The sequence below is a fragment of the Macrobrachium rosenbergii genome, chromosome 41 (assembly GCF_040412425.1).
Source record: "Macrobrachium rosenbergii isolate ZJJX-2024 chromosome 41, ASM4041242v1, whole genome shotgun sequence".
NCBI lineage: Eukaryota > Metazoa > Arthropoda > Malacostraca > Decapoda > Palaemonidae > Macrobrachium > Macrobrachium rosenbergii.
The window spans coordinates 75415239-75431660 of record NC_089781.1 but is presented as its reverse complement, the minus strand read 5'-3'; the positions used below and the strand labels follow the sequence as shown (position 1 = coordinate 75431660).

Genomic DNA, 16422 nt, shown 5'->3' with positions numbered 1-16422 from the left:
TCAAGGGCGATGACATGATGCTGCCAAACGATGTGGAGGAGGGGGAGGAGGAGACGGAGGAAGAGGGAGGGAAGGAGAGGGGAGAGGAAGAGGAGGGGAAAAAATCTCGATATGGGAAAAAAGGGGAAACGAAAAGGAGAGTGGAATTCTCGATGCCAGCCAGAAAAAGAGGAATGATTTGGAGATGATCCCTACGGGCGATGGAATATTTGTGAATGTTATGGAAAAAGAAAACTTGGTGAATACAAAGCGATGAGGACAATAGGCAAAATATGGGGAATGGTGATTTGGCGAAGAGTGACAGTTCAAACACAGAATAAGTAATGTTCCGGGAAGTGGGAAGGTTAAAAATAAAATGTAGAATTTTCTGGAAGTGAGAAATCATACGGTAAAAAAACCGTTGATTATAATGTCAGTGATAATGAGAAGTAAGAAAATAACAGAGAAAAAACAGAAGGGAAAATGTGAAGAATGCAATTAAAGGTGTGGGGGATATTAAAAAAAAGAAAAAAAAAGTTAAGCATGTATGATTTTTTGCATTAGTAGTTATCATCATAGAATATGTAAAAAAGTTCACCTAGAACATTGGATTACCTTTAAATAATAGAAAATAAGGAGTTATGTTGATCTTTGTGCATAGGAAGCTGTTTCTTTATTGGATGCAAGGAGAAAAATTATCATATTTTTTATAGTAAGGTAAAATATATACTTGCAAAATTGGAGAGAAATGTTTATATAGATAAAAATAGTGTTTTTCATTAACGAAAATTAATGCACTGATTTTTATAAAAGTATATATTTTTTTTGCTCAAAATTTATTAAATCGGGAAGGAAACATCTGTTTGCGCCTAATAGAAAAAGTACTGTATCCTTTTAGAATAAGGAAGAAATTTACGTACGTAAATCGTATGAGTAAGGCTACGTAAATTTCTTATGCATAAGAAATTTGCCCTTGAAAATAAGAAAATACATTTTAAATTTCTGATTTTTTTCAAATTAGAAACAAGTCTTATAGTATACAATAAGCCCATGCCAAACCGAAAAGAGAAATAACTTCGAAAATAAGAGGAAAACGTATTTATTTTTTCTTTGCCCGGTTATTTTTCCCTCCAAGAAGAAATGTGCCTGGAGGTTTCCATTAAGTTTTTTCTCATCCTTTAGACCATATCCGAAAAATTGAGTCCATCTATTACTCAGAATTTCGTACATTTTCCATTGGAGCTGACTTGATACATAAAGATGGATGGCATGTAACGACGGTAACACCCCCTCCCCTCACATCCCCCCTCCTCCTCCCCCCTCCCCTCCCTGCCCCCCCTCCCTCCCCTGCCCACCCCGACCACCCAGAAAAATATGCAGTCTAACATTCCTCCCTTTTTTTTTTTTTTTTTTTTTTTGAGTTTGGGTTCGTTTCCGTGGTTTATGCAGTTTCTGGGTTCTCTTACTTCCTTTATTGCTCTTGCCTTTCGGGCCCTTTGGTTTTATTACTGTGATTGTGTTTTATTCGTGGAATAAAGGAAGCAGGAAGCAGGAACCTTAGTTTAAAAATGGTATAACAAAAGGCTTTATATCTCTGACTCTTCCAATTTTCGCTTTTATTATTATCATTTTTTCTCGGCCTCTGTTGCCCGTTCCACTGTCGTCCTTCGCCCGTCTCTTTGATTTGTCACATTTTAGCTGTTTTTCCTTCAGATTGTTTTCATTTGTTATCGTATCCTTCGTTTGGTTATGAGTTTACTTCTATTACTTCATTTATTCTTATCAAACTATTTTGTTTTACCACATATTCGATCTTCTCATATTAGTGTTTTCTTCAAGGAACATTCTCACATGATACTGGAGTACCCAAACTGTTGTAAATAGCCATAAACAATTTACATAATTGAAAATCAATTTATCGTAGATTTGTATCCCTCAAAAGTAAGTTATGTATCTTATTACTTTATTTTGGACGAATAATTTTTTACGGCAAAGTATAGGCATGTTTGTGTTCGGCTAATTTTAACTCGTCATTTTGACCTTTTAAATGTTTTGCTTTTTTTAACCTGCTACAATAAATCAAAACTATTCTTAATTAAAATGGCAGCAAATAAGTATCCTAGCAAGGTACAAACTCTAAACAAACTAATCAAATAAAATTAGCGCATGCGCAAACGTTTTTACCTAGAGTTGGGTATAATATGGACTTTCACATAAAAAAAAAAAAATGTAGATACTACTATGGTTTAGCTGCCTACTATTCTTGTTTTTTTTTTTTTTTTTTGCATTCCTATTGAATTTTCAGCTCTTCTACTTTTCCTTCAACAATTTTTCAGTTTTTTTTTTCTTTCGTGTATGTTTTTTTTTTTTCATTGTATCACCATTCTGTTCCTTTATGCCTGTTTTGTCCTTTCATGATACTGTTTTCAGCGTCTTTCTCCTTCCATCTTTTTCTCAGCTTGTGCTTTTAGCATTTTTACGTCTCTGATTATCTTTCCGCATTGTACACATTTTCTTTCCGTCATTCCATTTTCAGCTCCACAGTTCTGCATTTTCCTCCATACATTTCTTCCCCTTTCTAACATTCTCTCTCTCTCTCCTCTCTCTCTCTCTCTCTCTCTCTCTCTCTCTCTCATTTGTTTCCACCTTTTTATATAACAGTTTTTCTCCCGTACTCTTTCCCCTCTTTACTTCCCATTCTTCTTTCTTTTCTACTTTCTCTATCTCTCTGTCTATCTGGTTAACTCACTCTCCCTCTCTCTCTCTCTCTCTCTCTTATTTGTTTCCAACCTTTTACATAAGTTTTTCTCCCTTATTTTCTCTCTTGTTACTTCCCACTCCTTTTTCTCTACTTCCAATATCTCTCTCTCTCTCTCTCTCTCTCTCTCTCTCTCTCTCTCTCTCTCTCTCTCTCTCTCTCTCTCTCTCTCTCTCATTTTACTTCAAATTATTTTTCACCTTGTTTCCCCTACATCCTTTTTGGTTATTTCTTAGTCTTTTTTCTTATTTACTTCCAATTTCTCTCTCTCTCTCTCTCTCTCTCTCCTATTTGTTTCCGCCTTTATACTAAACAGTTGCTCTCCCTTACTTTCTTGTTACTCTCCTATTTGTTTCTTCTCTACTATACTAAACAGTTGCTCTCTCTTACTTTCTTGTTACTTCCTATTCTTTATTTCTTCTGTTTCCAGCTTATTGTATAACAATTGTTCTCCCCTACTCTCTCTCTCTCTCTCTCTCTCTCTCTCTCTCCTGTTACTTCCTGTTTGTTTCAACCTTACTATATAACAGTTTTTCTCCCCTACTTTCTCTCTCGTTACTTCCCATTCTTTTTTCATTTCTACTTCCAGTCTCTCTCTCTCTCTCTCTCTCTCTCTCTCTCTCTCTCTCTCTCTCTCTCTCTCTCTCTCTCCGGTGTGCCAGAAGGTACGGTGTTAGCTGCATTGCTGTTTGTGATTATGATTGCAGACATAGACAGTAATGTTAAGGACTCGGTAGTGAGAAGTTTCGCAGGAGACACAAGAATAAGTAGAGAAATTGTTTGTGATGAAGATAGGAACTCGATACAAAGAGACCTAAACAAAATATATAAATGGGCAGAGACAAATAGGATGGTATTTAACTCTGATAAATTTGAATCAATAAACTATGGTGATAAAGAAGGAATGCTATATTCATATAAAGGACCTAATAACGAGACAGTCACAAATAAGGAAGCAGTTAAAGACCTTGGTGTGATGTTGAATAGGAATATGTTATGCAATGATCAAATAGCAATACTGTTGGCAAAATGCAAAGCAAAAATGGGAATGTTGTTCCGGCACTTCAAAACAAGAAACGCCGAACACATGATTATGCTTTATAAAACGTACGTACGTAGTCCACTTGAATATTGCAATATAATATGGTACCCACACTACCAAAAGGATATTGCACAAATAGAGAGTGTACAAAGGTCATTTACAGCTAGAATAGAAGAAGTTAAGGACCTTGACTACTGAGAAAGACTACAATTCTTAGATTTATATAGTCTTGAAAGGAGAAGAGAACGCTACATGATAATCCAGGCATGGAAACAGATAGCAGGAATTACCGAAAACATCATGGAGCTAAAAATATCATAAAGAGCAAGCAGAGATAGATTAATAGTGCCCAAAACTATACCAGGAAAACTAAGGAAAGCACACAGGACATTAATCCACCACGCACCAGCATCGATAATGCAGCGTCTTATTCAATGCGCTACCAGCTTATCTGAGGAACATATCAGGAGTGAGCTTAGATGTGTTTAAGAATAAGCTCGACAAATATCTAAGATGCATCCCAGAACATCCAAGATTGGAAGATGCAAAATATACCGGAAGATGCATTAGCAATTCTCTGGTAGACATCTGAGGTGCCTCACACTGAGGGACCTGGGGCAACCCGAACGAACTGTAAGGTCTGTAAGGTAAGGCTAAGGTCTCTCTCTCTCTCTCTCTCTGTTAATTCCTATATGTTTCCAGTTTATTGTATAACAATTGTTCTCCCCTACTTTCTCTCTCTCTCTCTCTCTCTCTCTCTCTCTCTCTCTCTCTCTCTCTCTCTCTCTCTTACTTCTGTTTGTTTCAACCTGTTACTTTTTTCTCCTGTTTGTTTCAACTCTTTTTCATTTCTTCTTCCAATAGGTTTTGTCCCCTACTTTCTCTCTCTCTTACTTCCCACTCTTTTTTTTTACTTGTTTTCCATACATCCTTTTTGGTTATTTCTCAATCTTTTTTCTTATTTACTTCCAATCTCTCTCTCTCTCTCTCTCTCTCTCTCTCTCTCTCTCTCTCTCTCTCTCTCTCTCTCTCTTTTTTTACTTCAAATTATTTTTCACCTTGTTTTCCCCATACATCCTTTTTGGTTATTTTCTCAATCTTTTTCTTATTTCTCTCTCTCTCTCTCTCTCTCTCTCTCTCTCTCTCTCTCTCTCTCTCTCTCTCTCCCGTGAGCTCAGCTCGACAATATGTGCCTCGGAGGCTGACGACACCAGTCAATATCGTGTGAATCGAGCCAACAATGTCCCCGTTGATGTGCCATGTCGCATTTCAAGTCGACCATCTCAACATTCCTTTCTCTGTGTACAATGACGTTTCCTTTCCCCTCCTTTGCATTTTTTATTCTTATGCAAATAAATGTGTAATGCGTCGGGTTTTTTTAAAAGAAGGGGGAAATCTTTTTTATTATCCCCGTAATGCACCTTTTTAGACGATGAGATTTTTGTCAATTTCTGTATCTTGTCCTTTTTTGTGATGTCTGGCCTGTCTATTCCGGGGAATTTTTTGTTCTTGTTTAGGTTATTTGTTTATTTGTTTATCATTTTATTTCGGTAATTTTTTTTCAGTTTGGATATTATTTTCTGGGAAATGTATAGATTTTTTTTTTCAAAATTGCGTTTTTATGGGAAATTTATAGATTTTTTTCAGAATTTCGTTTTTATGGGAAATTTATAGATTTTTTTTTCAGAATTGCGTTTTTTCTTGGTAAATTGTTGATTTTTTCGGAATTGAAATGAAATATATCTTTTTTTTTAGCAACAGGAAAAACTTAAATTTTTATCTTGGTTATTTCTTCGAAAAATTATAAACTTACATCATTAATTTTCTTGAACAAAAATTTATACTATCGTTTAATTGACCGTTTCTTGGGTAATTTTTTTAACTTCTGTGTTTTAATTTCTGTATTTTTGGTAATTTTCTGGTAAATTTATGGGAATTTATTAGTTTTTTGGTAACTTCAAACATTTTTTGTAGTAAATTTACTCATATAATTATATATTTTAATAAATGAGGTGCAACTAAATGACAACAATTAAAAAATAAAGAGGAGTATCCAAATATTTTATATTTCACAATGTTGTTCAAAATAAGCATATTTTCAAGATTTCTTTAATTTTGAATTCCGGAACTTTTATAATACTAATAAGTAATGTATGAATTCTGAATATATGATATATATATATATATATATATATATATATATATATATATATATATATATATATATATATATATATATATATATATATATATATATATATATATATATATATATATATATGTGTGTATATACACACACACATATATATATATATATATATTTTATATATATATATATATTTATGTGTGTGTGTGTGTATATGTATATATTTTATATATATATATATATATATATATATATATATTTATATATATATAATTTATATCAGAATTTTTGTGCTAATATTTTAAAATGTTGCATGAGGTCAAATTTCGATTATTTCAGATCTGATGTTGAAGGATTTTGCAGAAATTTTAGTAAAGTTGCGCTACTTTCTTGTAATTACATATATACAGTATGTATATATATATATATATATATATATATATATATATATATATATATATATATATATATATATATATATATAAATATATAAATATATATTTATATAAATGTATATATGTATATACTGTATTTGTATTTTATATAAATGATGAACAGCATCATAAAGTAGTCCACTTCCTTTCCTCTTTTACGAGCGATGGAAAGGAAATGCAAACAAATGGACACACGGAGAACGAATAACATCATTTTGCAGTTCGCCTTCTTTCATCTTGAAGAGCGAAGCAAAGGCACTCGCCGGCCAGAAAGGAAAGGAGCGGCCAAATGGCGCGTTTCAGTCAATGACAGTTTCTGCATCTTGGGTCATCGGAGGCTATTGGTTTGCGTTCTACCCTTTTGTATCCTCGGAATGGGAAAGCAATGCCTTCCGGGCCATTTTCAGAGCGACTCTGTCATTCTCAGTGAGGAACCCATTTAACTTGGGAGCGTTTCCTTCCATTTACTTCTGTTTTTCCCCTTTAAAAGCAAACGGCGGTGGATTGTAATGTTTGGACACGAGGTCCCTAGGAAGGATAGACTTTCTCTCTCTCTCTCTCTCTCTCTCTCTCTCTCTCTCTCTCTCTCTCTCTCTCTCTCTCTCTCTCTCTCTCTCTCTCTTGTGGTGAGAAATCGTGTGAGTTGTATTTCATGCGAGAAATAGTTTCCAAGTGGCGCTTCCTGTGGCTAATCATGGGTGTTTAATTTTTCTTTTTCGTTAATTGTTCCAAGATGTGAGTTTTTATTGTTGAAACATATTTAATCCTTTTTTTTTTTACACCAGATAGCTTGAAACTATGCCAAAAATATATCTTGAAGTCAATATTCAAGTTAAAAACACTGTAGTTGCCCTAACCTAAAAGGATTTTTATGGCACAGTGCTGGATTATTACTTTTCGTCTTAGCAAAATGTTTTGATTTTAAAATTGCACTTTGAAGAATCAACAGATAAATGACGGTTTTTTAATTTTATTTATATAGTTAACATAAAGGAATTACGATTGTTAAAGGACACAATGTTTAACATATAGAATTTATATACATTTAATATTTAATATTTTGCATTCTGAAGTTAATGGCTTTATTATGGGCTTTAATAATTAATTTTTCCAATAATAATTCAGCTCTAAGTTCAAAGATGGTTTAGGTATTACTGGGTTGCTGGACTAAACTGCTTTGAAGTTTTATCCAATCTTCTGATTGACTCGATATAATTAGTAAGCTTATTCATGATTTTAGTTGAGTACAAATTCATTTAGAGTGGGAATGATGATAATTCATTTTAAGATTACCGTTTGTGTAGCCGGTCTTCAGCCAGTCAGAACTAGCCTTGGCCTTCATTCATAGGTAAGGCCTGAGGTCTTTAACTCTCAGTAGTGGTTCTCAGGTAAGACCTGAGGTGGTCAATTCTCAGCAGTGGTTCTCAGATAAGGCCTGAGGTGGTCAACTGGGTTCCTGGTCAACTCTCAGCAGTGGTTCTCAGGTAAGACCTGAGGTGGTCAACTCTCAGCAGTGGTTCTCAGGTAAGACCTGAGGTGGTCAACTCTCAGTAGTGGTTCTCAGGTAAGACCTGAGGTAGTCAACTCTCAGTAGTGGTTCTCAGGTAAGACCTGAGGTAGTCAACTCTCAGTAGTGGTTCTCAGGTAAGGCGTGAGGTGGTCAACTCTCAGCAGTGATTCTCAGGTAAGACCTGAAAATCTCAGACCTGACCTGAGGTGGTCAACTCTCTGCTGTGGTTCTCAGGTAAGCAGTGAACTTCAGCAATGGTTCAGGTAAGACCTGAGGTGGTCAACTGCAGTGGTGGTAAGACCTGAGGTGGTCAACTCTCAGCAGTGGCTCTGGGTAAGACCTGAGGTGGTCAACTCAGCAGTGGTTCTCAGGTAAGACCTGAGGTAGTCAACTCTCTGCTGTGGTTCTCAGGTAAGACCTCAGGTAGTCAACTCTCAGCAGTGGTTCTCAGGTAAGACCTGAGGTGGCCAACTCTCAGCAGTGGTTCTCAGATAAGACCTGAGGTAGTCAACTCTCAGCAGTGGTTCTCAGGTAAGACCTGAGGTAGTCAACTCCAGTGGTTCTCAGGTAAGACCTGAGGTGGTCAACTCTCAGCAGTGGTTCTCAGATAAGACCTGAGGTGGTCAACTCTCAGCAGTGGTTCTCAGATAAGACCTGAGGTGGTCAACTCTCGAGTGGTTCTCAGGTAAGACCTGTGGTCAACTCTCAGCAGTGGTTCTCAGATAAGACCTGAGGTGGTCAACTCTCAGCAGTGGTTCTCAGATAAGACCTGAGGTGGTCAATTCTCAGCAGTGGTTCTCAGATAAGACCTGAGGTGGTCAACTCTCAGCAGTGGTTCTCAGGTAAGACCTGAGGTGGTCAACTCTCAGCAGTGGTTCTCAGGTAAGACCTGAGGTAGTCAACTCTCAGCAGTGGTTCTCAGGTAAGACCTGAGGTGGTCAACTCTCAGCAGTGGTTCTCAGATAAGACCTGAGGTGGTCAACTCTCAGCAGTGGTTCTCAGGTAAGACCTGAGGTGGTCAACTCTCAGCAGTGGTTCTCAGATAAGACCTGAGGTGGTCAACTCTCAGCAGTGGTTCTCAAATAAGACCTGAGGTGGTCAACTCTCAGCAGTGGTTCTCAGGTAAGACCTGAGGTAGTCAACTGCAGTGGTTCTCAGGTAAGACCTGAGGCGGTCAACTCTCAGCAATGGTTCTCAGGTAAGACCTGAGGTGGTCAACTCTCAGCAGTGGTTCTCAGGTAAGACCAGAGGTGGTCAACTCTCAGCAGTGGTTCTCAGGTAAGACCTGATGTGGTCAACTCTCAGCAGTGGTTCTCAGGTAAGACCTGAGGTAGTCAACTCTCAGCAGTGGTTCTCAGCCTCGACAAACTGCTCTAGATGATGCCGTACCGAACACTAGCTAGAGCAGTGACTGCATGCTTATTAGTTTAGTTGTGTTGACTTAATGGGGCTGTGTCCTTAAAAATTCGGAAAATAAAAAAAGAGCAAAAGTTTTAAGGGAGCATGCTTTATCCTCCACAGCAAACAGGTAGTTTAAGAAAGATCGATAGCAGAGCACTAATATGCACAATGAGAGTTAGACTGAGACAAGAGAGAGAGAGAGAGAGAGAGAGAGAGAGAGAGAGAGAGAACTAATTCCGTGTGGCTTTACTTTTTGGGAATTATTATCTTATTTTATCCTTGTTTAAAGCAACAGGGCTTTCCTCCTTCATTTCTAACTGAATTTATTTTGGAATGAGATAGAACGTTCACAGTGCCAAGATTATCTTGATTAACAATTGAACTTGTGTCTCGGTGATCTAATTGGCTAATCATCTCTTCTGGTTGGCTTAGTTGGAAGGTTTATATTGGATCTCTTACTTTCTTTTACACTAACTACACTTAAGCTTTACCCTAGGGCAAGGTTTATGCTGGCATACGGCTTAATCTAAACCAGCCGACCAGTTAGCCATTAAAGGAACACATAATGCTTCACTTAACACGAGCATGGAAGCTGGCCAAGGTTGTATAAGACATGCACTGAAATTGCTTATCTAAACTTAATAATGATTCTACTATTGGACCATTTTTCCCAGAAAACTAGATGTAAAATCACCGAGTCTTGAAACTGCACTTAAACAAATTAATGCACTTATGATAGAAACAGCTTGAGTAAAAGTTGAATTTCAGTAATAAGCTTGGCAAGTAGGTCTGTCCATCATTTGCCTCATTCTTTATCCTTTCTTATTTCTTTACCTTATAGTATTGCAGCCCCTTTTATTTAGGTCCTGCTTTTGCACTTTGCTGCCCCAGTCAAATTATTTATTGTAAATGATAATTGACAGCCTTAGGGCGTATCACGTCGGTATCATTGTCTGTCTTGAGTTCGATCCTCACTTTGAGGCAAAATACTTTTCAAATGTTGACAGAAAGCAAGCAGTAATATTACAGGAGCCGAGGAAAATTCAGATAAAAAAAAAGTAAGAGATGTTACAAAATTCTGCTCATATTTTAGGGGGGGATAAGACCATGTGCACACACCCTTAAAGTACCAAAAGCAGACATGTTTTGGATGTGTGTGTTAGGTGTGTTAGGAGCAAGGGGAAAAGCATTAATGTTAAGAAGTCTGGCATTAAGACGCTCTGAGAAGCGAGAAGTAGCTTTCACCGAAACTTTTTGGAAATCCAGGATGCTCGCAGATTTTTTCCTTTATATTTTATTTCTTTTTGTATTACTGTTTCATACAGTAACCATTTTCGTCTTTGAAAAACCAGAATTGTTGCTTGTATGCCCTTCTATTTCAAATAATATTCAATCAAAGGAAATTAAAATCATAGGTCTAATGAATATCTTTATTTCCTCATGATTCTTTAGTCATTGATAAGAACATTTAGATAAAACATTTAATATCTTTTTTATGATTGGAATACACCTGAAAATATCACTTCCCGCTGGTAGACAGATTCATTTAAACTTATTTCTGACTTCAGAAAGTAAAGCTTGTATAACCCAACTTTCTCCCTGCTCAATGGTAATGTTTTCTGTTTGCATAAGGCATGTTGATTCCGTTATCACTTGGTACTTAAAATGTGAAATGATACAAATTTGACCCACTGTTTGACCTCTGCCTAGTAAAGCTGGAACTCCCAAGTAATGGAATACCAGGTTTCGTACAACAAGCATGTGGACAAATGGTCTCCACAGTATATTTTTGTTGCATGGCTACCCAAATACATTTCCAGGGCATGGTTGCCATATGATAGTTTACGGACATGGCTTCCCTAGAGTAATCTCAGGAGCTAGCTGTCCTGGGTATTTATGGCAAATGGATACCGAAAATCATGGCAGCCTTAGAACAGTCAAGGGGCATGACTATACTTATGCATTTTTGGTACATGACTACTCAAAGACATCTTAGGGGTATGGTTGCCCCAGAACTGTTATGGGACCGTCCAAGAATAGTTTAGATATATGGTGAGCCTGGAAAAATTTAGATGCATGCACATACAGATATGTAATGTATGTTTGTGAGTGTGCAAACCAATATTTATATACATTTTATAACATACGTATAGTATTTTTTTTATATTTTAAGGATTCATTTCCTTTATTCAGTTAATAAATGTATTTATCATAGCAAACATATAAGATCAAAAGCTTCTCAATAATCATTAATGTAAGGCGCGACACCCAGAAATCATTTGTATGTGTGTGTGTGTGTGTGTGTGTGTGTGTGTGTGTGTGTGTGTGTGTGTGCAAACCATAGTTCCATGCAGTAAGTACGAGCGAAAATGGCAAAGGCAGCGAATAGATTGACGTGGAAGTAATTGGAAATCCGGTTGTTTCAATTAAAGTTGGAGCTCTGGTATACCTTGTCGAACAAGAAATAGTGGTATGCTGGCTTCCATTGTTTCTTTTGGCTGGGATTTCCCGAAAGTCACAGTTCACGGATTTCGCTGCGTTGTGAAATGTTATAGGACATTTAATGCTCAGTGCTTGCATTCGATTTAATGTAATGGAATATTAAATTTCCTCGGGTTTCTGTTCGATTTTGTTCTATTCTCCTCGTGAAAACGTAATTTAAGTTCAGTAGTCTATTGTATGTGCATTAAATGGTTTTTGTTAAGCAAAGATTATTTAGTTTAATTGGTGTTCTATCTTTAAATCTGACATGTAAATCTTGTAAAATAATGCAGATGCTATGAAATGTTTTAAATTATGTAAGCACTCGTTTTAACACTGGTCAAATATTCTTAAGATTACTCAGGGAAATAATTCGGAGAATAAGGATTTGTGAATGACTGCAACCTTTTACCAAGCAAAACCATAGTAATATACGCACGTATGAATCTTTGAGATATCATAACTTTATGCACAGTGATAATGTTAAATTTTGTATATTCTTTTTAAATTCAATATGTGTTGAGATTAAAGATTTGGTTTACACATATGAAAGATCATAAGATCATTCGGTGCTACTCTGGCTTGTTATCTACGCGTCACCTCCAAGGTGCTAGTACTAAACATGGCGGAAGGTAAATGAGACGCCGTGTTTAGTACTAGCCCCTCGGGAATCAAAGATATCGTTTATTAATATAATTTGTTGACCACACAATATAGAAATGGGTGTATATAATACTTTGATCCCCGAGGAGCTAGTATTAAACACGGTGTCCCATTGAGCTTCCCCCATGTTTAGTACTGGCACCTCGGATGTGAAGCGTAGATAACGAGCCAAAGTAGCACCCATCATTCTTTCAGCAGAAAGCTTCTCTTCAGTTTGATCAAGATAACGGTCGTTTCTGGGAAATTAATATAGAAGAGCAATGCAAATTGTCATACTCTATCTAATGAAAACTACTTTGCCGAAAAATATCAAAATCCTGACCTTCAGATTATGAGGACGTGAAAATGTTTAAGCAATATCTTCTCTTATTAGCATCATTTTCATCACTGTGACTGAACAAAAAGTGGCTATCTGCAAAATTCACAACAGACTCGCCGGCCACTCCCTATCAAGGCTGCTGTGCAAATGTCTTGGAAGTGATATCCTGCAATGGCATTACTATCACGACTGTAATTGAAAAGTATAGCATAGAGATTACCCACAAAAGGCATAACAATGTATTTTCCAATTTTCGCTTGAGCAGGAGCGTGCTTCAAGCGTGGTCATTTTAATTAAAGCCCTTCCTGTTCAGTTTGCGGTGGAGCAGCTTATGTTCACAGATCTCAAAAATAGTTTAGACATGTGGTGGCTTGATATAACTTTGAGTTAGGATTTGGTAAGCATATTTTGAGGTCGCAAGTGCCCTTGGATAGTTCTGTGACTTGACAGTTCCAGGAGACCTCTGGGATACACTAGCCCTTGTATAAATACCGTTAAGGGGTGACAGGGCTTGCACAAGGAATTGCAGTAATTAACCACGTATGCCTCAAATGATACATGTGCAAGAGCAAATCATCAAGACGTTAATCATATTCATAAAAATAGTCCCAATTTTATTATTTTTTGTACTGAAATTGTATCCAGAATATAAAAATTGTAAGGATTTTACTCATTTACATATTGATATGTAAGGTCACTGCTTCAATGAATCTTTTCTTGTATTCAGTCTAGATTAGAGTCATGTATGACAAGTTGACAGAGAAGAATAACACAAATTATATTACTATAGTCTTTTTGCCTCTCTCCCGCTCTGCCATCATCTTCTACGAAAAGTTTATTGCCCCGAGTGAGGATCGAACTCACGACCTTCAGATTATGAGACTGACGCGCTGCCTACTGCGCTATCGAGGCTGTGAAAATGTTTGGCAAGATTTAATGGTCAGATGTGCCTTAGGACAGGTCATGGGTTTGATCATATCAGGAAAGTCCAGGGACTGTGCAGACTTCATATAGATTAGGTCAGCAAGTGATAAGTTTGCATAAATAGCCACTGGGTAGAATGCAGAGTAAGGGATCACAAATTACTTGTTGGGGGGGGGGGGGGCGTTCCCAGAGGGCGAAAGGCACCCCCCGGCCAGGTCAGGACATGGCGTCCGAGGTTAGGTTAGGTAAAGATAAGTCTTTCACTTCACGTAGTGCACTGTAGCCATTACTAAAGGTTATTTGCGGTGTCCTTTTGGCCCTTAACATCACCCCTTTTTAATATTTTACTTTATATCTCCATTCCAGCTTTCTTCAATCTTGCTGTCCAACCTCTTTGACTATTTACCTCTTAATTCATCTGTTGGGTTTTCTCCCAGTTTCACCATTTGATCCTTGTCTTCAACTCCTTTATTTTCTTGATCTCTTTACCTTGGCTGTCCAATCACTCCAACACCGTCTTTTCACTTTCCTATAAGCTGCATAGCCAAAAGTTCCCCAGGAAGTTGGATAAAAGAATTTTTGCAAAACAGATAGTGTTTGCAAACGACGAGAAATCGGATGAAGTTAAGGTAATATCCGGTGTGCCACAAGGTACGGTGTTAGCTGCATTGCTGTTTGTGATTATGATTGCAGACATAGACAGTAATGTTATGGACTCGGTAGTGAGAAGTTTCGCCGATGACACAAGAATAAGTAGAGAAATTTTTTGTGATGAAGATAGGAACTCGCTACAAAGAGACCTAAACAAAATATATAAATAGACAGAGGTAACTAGGATGGTATTTAACTCTTATAAATTTGAATCAATAAACTATGGTGATAAAGAAGGAATGCTATGTGCATATAGAGGACCTAACAACGAGACAATCACAAATAAGGAAGCAGTTAAAGACCTTGGTGTGATGTTGAATAGGAATATGTTATGCAATGATCAAATAGCAAAACTATTGGCAAAATGCAAAGCAAAAATGGGAAATGTTGTTCAGGCACTTCAAAACAAGAAAAGCCGAACACATGATTATGCTTTATAAAACGTACGTACGTAGTCCACTTGAATATTGCAATATAATATGGTATCCACACTACCAAAAAGATATTGCACAAATAGAGAGTGTACAAAGGTCCTTTACAGCTAGAATAGAAGTTAAGGACCTCGACTACTGGGAAAGACTACAATTCTTAAATTTAAATAGTCTCGAAATGAGAAGAGAACGCTACATGATAATCCAGGCATGGAAACAGATAGAAGGAATTACCGAAATCATCATGGAGCTAAAAATATCAGAAAGAGCAAGCAGAGGTAGATTAATAGTGCCCAAAACTATACCAGGAAAACTAAGGAAAGCACACAGGACATTAATCGACCACGCACCAGCATCGATAATGCAGCGTCTATTCAATGCGCTACAAGCTCATCTGAGGAACATATCAGGAATGAGCGTAGATGTGTTTAAGAATAAGCTCGACAGATATCTAAGATGCATCCCAGACCATCCAAGATTGGAAGATGCAAAATATACCGGAAGATGCATTAGCAGTTATCTGGTAGACATCATACGTGCCTCACACTGAGGGACCTGGGGCAACCCGAACGAACTGTAAGGTCTGTAAGGTAAGGTTTCCAGTTTGTATAACAATTGTTGTTCTCTCTCTCCTGTTACTTCCTGTTTGTTTCAACCGTACTATATAACAGTTTTTCTCCCCTACTTTCTCTCTCGTTGCTTCCCACTCTTTTTTCATTTCTTCTTCCAATATCTCTCTCTCTCTCTCTCTCTCTCTCTCTCTCTCTCTCTCTCTCTCTCTCTCTCTCTCTCTCTCTCTCTCTCTCTCTCATTTTACTTCAAATTATTTTTCACCTTGTTTTCCCCATACATCCTTTTTGGTTATTTCTCAATCTTTTTTCTTATTTACTTCCAATTTATTTCTCATAAAACCAACAATGTCCCCGTTGATGTGCCATGTCGCATTTCAAGTCCTTCCTTTCTCTGTGTAACACTCCTTTGCATTTTTTATTCTTATGGAAAAGAAGGGGGAAATTATTCACCTTTTTAAATTGTACCTTGAATATTTTGTGAACACTTCAGCTTTTTTGATAGGTTCAACACTGCACTGGTTATTATGTACCTGGAAAAAACACTAGCTTTGATAGGTTCAACACTGCTGGTATTATGCTAAAAATCTAATTCATTGACTTAATTTCTGCTGTGGTTGTTGTGTACTTAAACTGGAAATTCTTAGTAAGCAATCTCAATCTAGTCAAATACCTAAACTTCTCTTACATAGTTGTGTAATAAAATGCTCTATTCATGATATACTCTTAAAGTGAAGAGGGCCACCCCTGTACAAGAATAATTCAGGGTAAAGTTCATGTGCGAATACTTTTTCATAAAGCTAGGGTGACTTTTGCAGATGATCATTTTGTTATATATATATTTTTAGAAAGTCGTATGTCATGATAAATCAGTCAATTTTTTCCTGCATACAGAATTCACAAAATGGATGTTTTTGCCATCTGGGTGAAAAACTTTGATTGCAATTGCAAATCTCGTTGAATCCATTTCGTTTGCCTCCAGTATTGATAAAATGTTTTTGTGTAGTTGTAGCTTAAACGTATTTTGGTATTTGTAGCTAGTGGCGCTGTTATTTCTGCATGTTTGTCTTTATTCATTTACTTTAATGTTTTATGACTTATATTAACTTATGTG

General features: G+C 36.8%; 1 non-coding gene across 1 annotated transcript; it reads right to left on the bottom strand.

Annotated features, from left to right (window-relative positions):
* Positions 1–13572: 13572 nt before the first annotated feature.
* TRNAM-CAU (transfer RNA methionine (anticodon CAU)) lies at positions 13573–13645 on the bottom strand. The gene has a single exon. It is a non-coding gene; the product is annotated as a tRNA-Met (tRNA).
* Between the last annotated feature and the right edge of the window lie 2777 nt (positions 13646–16422).